We start from the raw sequence: 11,202 nt of genomic DNA on the forward strand, positions 1-11,202 counted from the left end.
TTTAAGAATTAGCTTTTACCACGAAAGGGGACTGATCTGCACAAGAGAATAGTCATCTGCATTTAGGATGAATGAGTGAAGACGCATCAAAAGGGAGACTGGCTCCTGCTTCCTTTTTACTGGAAAAATTATCAGATTGGAATTAACTTCCTGCTGAATACCTAACACATCCCTCAGATGAAGGAACATTGAGGATAGTAAATGCACAGAAGTGCTATGGAACGGGGACTTCTGAATCTATCACCGAAAGTGCTTGGTAACTAACTTGGTCAGACATAGTGCTTTATCCTAAAAAAAACTTGGTTACTGGCGGGTGGCAAGGGACAAAAGGAGAGGGAAAATATACTTGGTCTCATCCACAACAATTACCTGTTACAGGTGATCTGTCTATGACAGTTTTGGAAGGAGTTACCACTGCGCAGTCCTCATCAAGGTCAAAGTCCTATCTTCACATTGCGAACCCCCTCCAACATGCTGTGCAACTGTAGACCTCATGCAGGTCTAGCAATTCAAGACTGGGCATTAATGTAGCATTCCGGACATCAACAGAGCAGCACTGCATTTAATTGCAATATGTAACCTCATGGCCCAACACAGCCACCACACTATAACCAGGAAGGAAGAGTGTTAGAGGGCTTGTCTTGACCAGCATCAGGCACACTTCAAAACGAGATACCAACCACGATGAAATTACAATACAGCACTCCTTGCATACCAAACAGCCGAAGCAGCATGTTGTCAACAGGTTTAAGCAATTCCACAATTAATGAATCAGACAGAAGCTCAGGACTCTTGCCACATCAAGCTGTGAATGGTTGTAGGTAAAATCGAAGTGGAGGCTTCACAATATCTCCCATCCTTAATGACAGGGGCGTTGGCACACAAGTGCAAAAAGATGAAGCTGAAGCACTTGCAACCATCGATGGCCAGGAGTGTCAAGTGGATGCTCCATCTCAGCCTCCTCTTAACATCCCCTGCACCACAGATGCCAGAGTTCTGCCAGCTTGATTCACTCCACGAGATATCAAGAAGTAGCTAAAAGGAACTAGATGCTGATAAAGTTATGGGCCCTGACAATATTTCGGCAATAGACTGTGCTCCAAAACATGCCACACCCCTAGCTAAGATATTGCAGTACAGCTACAACACTGGCATCCACCAAACAACATGGAAAATTGTCGACGTGTGTTCTGTACAAAAAAAAAGGACCAATCCACCCAGCCAACCCAACTGCCCAATCTTCTCCTCAAATCAATAGTGACTCAGCAATTACCTGCCCACTGACAGTGTGGGTTTGGCCAGGGCCACTCAGCTCCCAGCCTCATTACAGCCTTGGTCTAAACATGGAGAAAAAGAGATGAACTCTGGAGGTGAAGACAGAGTGACTACCTGAACATCAGAGAAATTTTTGACCGAAGTGTAGCATTAAGGAATCTTAAGAGACTGATGTCAAACGGGCATCAGGCAGGAAGCTCTCCACTGGTTGGAACAAATGAAAATGGCTGTTGTTGGAGGGCAGTCTTTTCAGTCTCTGGAAATCACTGCAGAAGTTTCGCAGGGTTGTGTCCCAGGCCCAACCATCTTCAGTTGCTTCAATGACCGACCCTCCATGAAAATGTCAGAAGTGTGGGTATTCACTGAGGATTATACAAAGTTCAGTACCATTCAGTCCTCCTCTGATACTTAAACAGTCCATGTCCATATGTAGCAAGACCTGGGCAGCATTTAGGCTTGTGCTGACACATGTAAAGTAACACACATGCCACACTTCTATTGATTACATCCAACGGGACAGAATCAAACCAGCTCCCTCTGACATTCAGCAGCATCACCAATCACTGGATTTCCCTCATATGAACATCATGGGTGTTACTGCTGATCAGAAATGGAAATGGACCAGCCATGTAAATATTGTGGCTACCAGAAGGTAAAAGGCTGGGAATTCTGTGGACAATAACTTACCTCCTGACTCTTTAAAGCCTGAGCCTCTCCAAGGAGAAAGTTAGGAGAGTGATGGAATACTTTCCACTTGCCTGCATGAGTGCAGTTCCAAAAACACAAGAAGCTTAACACCAGCTGGGATAATGCATCCATCTTGCTTGGCACCCATTTCCCACCAATGCACACAGCGGCTGCAGGTCTGCTATCTATAGGATGCACAGCAGCAAATCATCAAGATTCTTTTGACAATACCTTCCAAACCGTGATCTCTACCACCAAGGAGGACAAAGGCTGCAGATGCATGGGGTTTAGACAAACCATTCGGATTTGGAACAGTATCACTGTTTCTTCAATGCTGCTGAGTTGAAATCCTGGATCTTCCACCCTAACAGCATGGTGAATCTCCCTACACTATACATGCTGCAGCCATTCAAGGCTGCCACCATCTTCTCAAGGATCATTAGGGATGGGCAAAATATGCTGGCCTAACTAGCAATACTTTCATCCCACAAAAGAATACAAAAATAAATGGCTTGCAAATTTAAAAAAAAAAGGAGAGGTTGTCACAGTCCGTTCTCTCATTAGACAGAGACATTGATGGAGGGTCAAGTGTCTGAGGAAGTTAAGGTGAGGCTTTGTTGTTGACATCAGTTGGTATGGGAATTGAAACCCCACAAACAGCAACACTCTATATTGCAAACTAGTTATCCAGCCAAGTGAGCTGATTTGAGCCCTACAAACAGAAAGCTTCCCCACAACCACTAACAAAAAGATGATGGTTGGTATTTTGGCTAAGAGAGCACATTCTTCCACTTCAAAAAGTGTGTTGGAATTTGTTAATCCATCTTAATCAGGACTGACCTGGAGAAACTAATCCAGTTTGAAATGACAGCTGACACAAATTGATATTGTAATCCACTTCCATGAAGGCAGCTCATGCCAGCTACCTGTGTTTTACTGGAGACTGGTCTTATCCAAAAGCTGGAAGCTCAAACTGCACTTTCAAGTTGTTAACATGTGAAAAGCTGGAGTTGAGACAGCCACAAAAGAAAAAAAATTAAAAGGATTGGGACATTAAGTCCTTGAAAGCTTCTTCATGCAATGGGATTATGGTTAATCTGTATACATGTGTTAACTTATTTCACCTGTCCTAGACCTCGATACTTTAGTACTTATGGTTAGCAAAGAGCTATCCATTTCAGACTTAAACTAAACTAATTACATAAATTAGCACCCATTGCTATTTACGAGAGGAGATTTCACTCTTTGTGCAAAGAGGTATTTCTTAATTTCTCTCAAAAGTGACTGTGCTCTGATTAAAGATTGACAAATTGTTCCAGACATTATCATTAGCAAAGAAAGATTCCCTCTGCATACCCCATCAATTCTTGTCACAATATTAAAAACCTTCCCTACTCTAAACAATACATGTCTAGTTAAAGCAACATCAATAGTTTAGCCTTTGAGATCCTGTAAATGTTTTTGGATATTCTGTGCTGCATTCTTTCCAAGGTCATATCTCTTGTAAGGTGGAACAAAAAGAGCTGGACACAGTAGTTCAGATATGATGAGATGTCCTTTAGGAAAGGAAATCTGCAGCCATTACTTGGTCTGGTCTTCACATGACACCAAACCCACTGCAGTGTAGTTTACTATTAGCTACCCTCTGAAATAGCCCAGCAAGCCACTCAGATTTATCAGCTGTTAGAAAGTCTCAAAAATGGAATGATTTCCCCAAAAGATCATCCACCATCCTCAAAGTACAAGTATATGAAGGAATAGACTCAACTTGGCTGGATGAATGCAGTGATAGCAATGCTCAAGAAACTTGATACCATCCAGAAAAAAAAAGCAGCCTGTTTGACTAGTACCCCATCAACATTCACTCTCTTCACCACCACACTGCGGCAGCATCTATAAGCACTGCAACAACTCACTAAGGTTCCTTTAACATCTTCCAAACTTTTGATCTCTACCATTTAGGAAGTCAAGAACTGCAGATGCATGGGAACACTGCTACAAGACTATAATCACTGTTACTGGGTCAAAATCTTGGAAATCCCTTCCTCACACCACAAGGAGTGCAAAGTTCAAGGCGGCAGCTCACTGCCATCTTCGAGATAATTAGAGATGGGCAATAAATGCTGCTTTTGACAGCGATGCCCACATCCCATAAGTGAAGATACCATAAGTACAAGATAAGGTGTCGAATTTGGCCATCCTGAAAAAGACTCCTTTATCCCTATTCTCTGCCTTCTGCCAACCAGCCAATCCTCTATTCACACTAGTATCTTGGCCCCAGCACCATGGATTCTTACTTTATTTAGCAGCTTCCTGTGTGGCACCTTGTCAAAGATCTGGAAATACAAATAGATCACAGCCACTGGCTCTCTTTTGTCTAACCTGCCCATTAGCTCTTCAAAGAATTCTAACAGATTTGTCAGGCATGCCCTCCCTTTAATGAAGCCATGCTAACTCAGCCCTATTTTAATCACTCACTTCCAAGTACTCCACAAACTCATCCTTAAATAACAGACTCTAAATCTTACCAGTGACTGTGATAAGGCTAACTGGCCTATAATTTCCTGTCTTCTGCCTCCCTCCCTTCTTAAATCAGGAGTGCTACACTAGCTATTTTCCAGTCTTCTGAAACCCTTCCTGACTCCATTGACTCGAACAAGATCACCAAAGCCTCCCCAATCTCCTCAGCTATCTCCTTCAGAAGCCTGGGGTATGGACCATCTGGTCCAGGTGACGTTTCCACCTTCAGACCTCTCAGCTTCCCCAGCACCTTCTCTTTAGTGATAGCCACTACACTCACCTTCGCCTTCAACTCTCTTGAAGTTTTATAATGCTACTGGTATCTTCTACCATGATACAAAGTATCTATTCAGATCTCTGCCATTTCTTTGTTTCCTATTAGTAATTCTCCAGCCTCATTTTGCAGGGATGCAATGTCCACTCTTGTCTTTCTCTTACCTTTTACATATATAAAAACACATCTGCAATCTTCTTTGTTATTACTAGCAGCTTACCCTCATTGTATCTTCACCCATCTGTTGACTATTCAGTTGTCCTCTGCTGGTTTTTAAAGGCTTCCCGATCCTCTGGCTTCCCATTAATCTTCACCACATTGTATGCTTTGTCTTTTGATTTTATACTGCCGATGACTTTCCTTGTCAGTCATGGCTGCCTCAGATCTTCTTGGGATGAATTACTGCTGTACTAACAGAATTAACCCCAGAAACATCTGCTACCGCTACTCCAGTATCTTCCCTCCTAAGGTCTCCTCCAATCAACTCTGGCTAGCTCTTCCCTCATGTCCTTGTAGTTACCTTAACTCAATTGTAATAGTGTTACATCTGATTCCAGCTTCTCCCTCTCAAACTGCAGGGTGAATTGTATGATATTACGGTCACTGCCCCCAAGGAGTTCCCTCACCTTAAGCTCCCTCATCAAGTCTGCCTCATTACAGATCATCAAATCCAGAATTCCCCTTTCCTCAGTGGGCTCTACCATAAACTGCTCCAAAAAAAAAAGAAAAAAACAAACAAACATCTTGCAGAAATTCCATGGATGTATTTTCTTGGGATCTGCTACCAACCTGATTTTCCCTGTTCACCTGCATATTGAAGTCCCCATGATTCTTCTCATAGTATCTTTTGAGCAAACTTTCACTCTCTTCTGATTTATTGTCTGCCCACACCTTGATTACTCCTAGAAAGCCTGTACACAACTCCAAATCAGGGTCTTTTTTCCCTTTTTGCGGTTCCTCAACTCTACCCCTCTTGATTCTGTCCCTTTTATTTTCTGGCAACAATCAATCCAGATACTAACCAGCTATCCAACGTTCTCCATTACCTGTGATTCTATAAATTTTCCATGCAACTGAACCAATCCCCCCAGAATTTAGTTTAAAGTCCGATCTACAATTTGCCAAGACTGTGGTCCCAGCACGATTCAGTTGGAGCCCATTCCGTTGGAACAACTCCCTCCTTCTCCAGTATTGGTGCTAATGTCCCACACCAATCTTTGAGCCACACATTTACCACTTTAATCTTGTTGACCTTGTGGCAATTATCTCAAAAAACTCAGGTAGCAATCCACAATTATCACGGACATGTCATCACAGGCTCGGCTGGCATTTATTGCCCAGAAGACAGTTATGAGCGAACCATATTCCTGTAGGTCTAGAATCACAAGTAAGCCAGACTAGGTAAGGGTTGATGCTTCACTCCCTGAAGGAATCCAGTGGTGGGATTCAAACCCGGATCCTGGGAACATAATGTCCCCGGATTAAAAGTCTTGCGATATCGCTGCTCTGCTATCAACTCTTCCTGATGAAAGCATTTTCTGTATAGCTACAGGAAAAGATTTTCTCCTTCATATTCAATCCACCTTGAAATAAAGGCCTGCATTTCAGTAAGCATTTTTGATTATTTTCTCTATCATTTCTTGATATTTTATCATCTTTGCACCTGAAGTCATGAAACTACTGAGGTCACCACAGTGGTTAGTTTTATAATCATTTAAAAACACAAGCTCGGGTCTATCCCACATTGGCACAAATTGAAGGACTGAAGCACTTCAAACACACAGAATTCCATCAGCTACAGTTTTCATAGAATCACAGAATCCCTACAGTGTGCAAACAGGCCTAACAAGTCCACGCCGCCCCTCTGAAGAGTATCCCACCCTGACTCATTCCCCTAACCCTGCATTTCCCCATGTCTAACTCACCTAACCTAAACATCCCTGGACACTATGGGCAATTTAGCATGGTCAATCCAACTACCCTCCACATCTTTGGGCTGTGGGAGGAAACCCATGCAAACTCCACCTAGACAGTCGTCAGAGGGTGGAATCAAACCCAGGTCCCTGGCACTGTGAGGGAGCAGTGTTAACCACTGAGTCACCATGCTGCCCGAGTTTTGTCCAATTATGCATTTTACACTCCCTACTATACTAAAGAAGGCGACCTATGTTTATTTTCTATCCTCTCTACCTGAAAAGCCAAAGTAGATCTAACATGCGGAGTTCAGTTGATCAACAATAGCGAGGTGTCTATTCTAAATGTTTGGTGAAGGTGCAGCAGGGGATTAGTTAGCTCAAATGGATTAAAAAAAAAGGTAGTGGAGACTGTGAAACCAACAGGACGTGTGTTCTATCCTGTCCTAGCTATAGTAACTCCTGGAATGCCCAGCCTCCTTGTCTGGCCTGAAGTTTGAAGTGGAACAGTACGCTCAATCTATACAGCCAATTATTTCTAATAGAGAGATAGATGCCAATGATACCTCACGAACTAGAAATATCTAGTTGAAGCTTCTAAAAGTTTACCTCAACCATCACTGGGTAATCCCATCGAAGGGATCAAAGAAATAAATCATAACTTAAATAGGGCCTTTCAATGATCTTCAGATGCCTTCAGCAGTTTACATTCATTGATATCCTTGTTCAGAAACATTATCACTGTTGTAATGTAGGACCATGAAAGCCAATTTGCAAACAGCTTATACTGTGCTCTGAGGGATAAATGGTAGCCGGGACACCTAGCAGTCTTTTTCAATCAGCCTAGATGGCAGAACAAGAACTTATTCTCTCTTTCGCACCTCAATACCAGACTGGTGGGTATATGCACATTTTACATGCGGCTACTGTTTGAATTCCCAAAGGGTACTTGATCACTAAGAGGACTTGGCAAAATTGTCCTGGGATCACAACAGGGATACTTCACATCTGTGTAGAGCAGGCCCAGGTCTGAGCACTCTGGACTGAAAAGATTGGGCATACCAAAAATCCGAAATAAAACAAGGAACCATGGATGTTGGAAATCTGAAACAAAAACGGAAATGGCTGGAGAAGCTTAGCAAGTCCGGCAGTATCTTTGGATAGAAAATAGAGTTAACATTTTGTATCCAATTACTGGCAGACTTGCTCAGTGTCACCAGCAATTTCTGTTTATTTACCAAAAAGTCCAAGTTAAATGGAGGCAACTGACCATTTAAAGCTGGGAACCATACATGCAAAGCCCAAGACATGCACAAATTCGTCTCTATGAAAATCAGAAATGATGTGAAGACAAGTGAATTCTGATTTTTGCAGATTTTGAGCATATTTCCCCCACGATGAGGAGGCTCCAGCAAAAGGTTTGAACCAATAACTTGAAGTCTCTGGCAAAGGGATTGAAATCGCTATCCGCGGATTCAGAGAAAAGATTCTCTCAGCCTAACATTTAAATTTGGGTTTAACCTTTCAGTTCAGAAAAGGGTGAGATTACATTGAAAGGTGCAATCTTTCTGATAAACGCAATAAAGGCCAAACTTCAGATGGCTGTGAAAACAATGAATTCATGAGTTCAAAGAACGGGAGGTTCTGCCCATATCTTGGTCAACAGTTACCCATCAGTTAACACTATCTGAAAGATTAAGTGGCCAACAAGCACATTGCTTATGGGAGATTGCGATCTGGACTGGTTATCTGTGCCTACAGTCCTGGCACTGCACCAACATGGATCTCCAAAGGACACACAATCGAGCAACACAATGCATGAATTTCTAACCTGGTCCAATGCCAAGTCATATATCCCAATGACTTGCTGATCAAGTCAAAACACTTTTCTCTGACCACACATTAAGCACAGAACAAGCCATACTCAACTAGTTTACTCTTAGAAAACCCAAACGAACTGATGGATATGATTCCGGCACTGGATAACAACTGCTGAGTGATCCAAAATGCTCTAATATCGACACTAACAACAACTTCAAAATTATCAGTCAAATTCATAAAGTGGTCATTTACATTTGCCAGGTCCAACATATATTCATATGTATGGACCGGTTTCTTTAGTTGCGTGCTTCAATACGTCAATGAGTTTGGGTTTGAGTCAAGAACTTTTATCAGGATTGGACTTCTTCATAAGACTATTTATTTAATATTGAGACTAAATACTACAATATATAGTATTCATAGATATACCACAATGTCATCCGTTGTCACACCTGTCATGACTCTGATTGGAAATACGTGCTGGAAAACAAGCCCCACAAGTTGTCACAAACGTATGACCCACTGTGATTTCCCTGCCTCAGTCTTCCTGTGCTCACAAGAGCTGACGGGATTGAGGATTGAGGATTGAGGATTGAGGATTGAGGATTCAGGATATCACCTGCCAACCAAACTACCTTCCTTCCACAAAACAGGCAGGCTTATGTCTCAAATGAATGGCCTGCTGGTAATCTGGAACAACTGTTTAAAGAATTACCGAGCGTGCCTGCATGCCATGGTAAACAATAAAGGATAGCTGGTTCGTTTACAAATTAATTCCTCCTAATTTTAGTCTGACAGTATATGGCTGTGAAGAGAATCACAAATTTATTACAGAACAGATGGCTATTTGGCCCATCGTGTCTGCTCCAGCTGTCTGACCATTGTAACTTGGTGCCCTAAATCTTATATTGCCTTTTCACGTTCTTTTTAACCAACGTCTATCACTCCACACTTCTCTGCACTGAAATTAGTCTGCCACCTGTCTACTTGCTCCAGCATCATGTCAATGTCCTTTTAAGTTCTACCCCGTGATCCTCAAGTATGGTGCCATTAAAAAGACAAATGCTGATTCGGTGTTTGTAAATCCCTTCCCATCTGCAGTTTACCAATATTTAATAAAGGGAAAGAAAAAATACCTCAGACCACAAAATTAACTGTTAGGCTATATTTATCAAGTATTCCTTGAAACATGAAAAATCTTCTAATTGGAAAGCTTTCAAATATTTCAACAGATGAGCTTTATATATTCATAGATATTTCCCAATTGTGCTGATCATTTATTCAGAGAATAAAACTAAAAGTAAAAGAGTATTAAGATTTGGAGAAGTAATTTACAGAAGAGTACTTGTTGTTGTGACCACACCAGGGAGAATTTCGAGAATAGGTTACACCATCTATTTATCATCATCATCATCAACACCATGTAAAGGTCCACATGGCAGTCAAATATTTTACAAGGAGGAAAACAACTCCTGCACAATATTGAAGAGCCTTGATTCTACTTTCATGTTGTTCCCTAAATCCAAGATTTCCAAATGTAAACAGGGTCTGCCTCATGTGATGACTCAGTAGGCCTACATTTAATTATGGGTACTTATGCGAAAAAAGTAAGTTGGCTGTTGATTTCAGATATTGTGCCAAGCTACCGCACATATGCGGTACAAATACAGAACAAAACAACTGTCACTGATGGGAAGACTCAATTCTGCTGACTTGCAGCCAGAAAGTAATCAGCTCCAAGCACCAAAAGTGGATTTTGTTAATGTTTGCTAATTCAACCTGTTCTAGCCTGCCCAGTTGTATGCACACATTTACCTACTCAATATATAAATACAAAAAGGAGAAAAGTACACTTTTCCTAAGGATTCGAGGGCTTAAGTGAAATTGAAAAGACTAAAAAAGGAAGCAAGTGCATTTATATCACGACATCCATAATCTCTGGATATTCCGAGCAGTTTGCGGCCACTGGAGTTTTTGCTTTGAAGTGCAATCAATGTAGGAATAAAGATTTGTATGGAGTAAGGTCCTGCAAGCAGCAATGTGGCGATAAACAAGATAACTTACTTCTAGCTTTTGAGGTGTAAACATTGTACATGACACCACAGAAGAGCACTACCAATCATCTTCAAAATAATGACCTTCTTATTGTACTGCCCTGACATGACATATATTGATTTGTTATATTTCTGACTCGGAAGGAAGATTTTTAACATTGAACCATGGCTGAAATGGAGACTTTTAAATGATGAATGTTCTGGGGGTTTTGTTTTGACTTTACAAGTGCTTATTATATTACAGCAAACTGAAAATATCACCGACCTTCATCTAGGAGAGGCTTACTGGGCAAGTGAAATGATGTTTACATGAATCAAAATACAAAGAAGACTCTCTACAGAGCTGGTCACACAGTTCTTCATTATTAACAATGTTAAGCAGTAAGATATGAACAGTTTTTCTTGAAAATATAAAAGTTCCTCTTAGCTTCTATAAAATGCACATCAAAATATCTTGAACAGAAGAAATTTTCACCTCATCCAACTCTGGTTTAGGCAGCGCAATTTTTCAAATGTTCCTGGTTTCATAATCAAGGCAATTAAGCCCCCAAAACAAATAAACACAGTCTTTCTTTTTATTCAACACTGGTGTCACAAGGTGCAAAGACTATCACTCTAATGCTTCATCATGGACACTCCACACATAGGATCAGCACAA

Source organism: Rhincodon typus, chromosome 3, assembly GCF_021869965.1.
Source record: "Rhincodon typus isolate 14 chromosome 3, sRhiTyp1.1, whole genome shotgun sequence".
NCBI lineage: Eukaryota > Metazoa > Chordata > Chondrichthyes > Orectolobiformes > Rhincodontidae > Rhincodon > Rhincodon typus.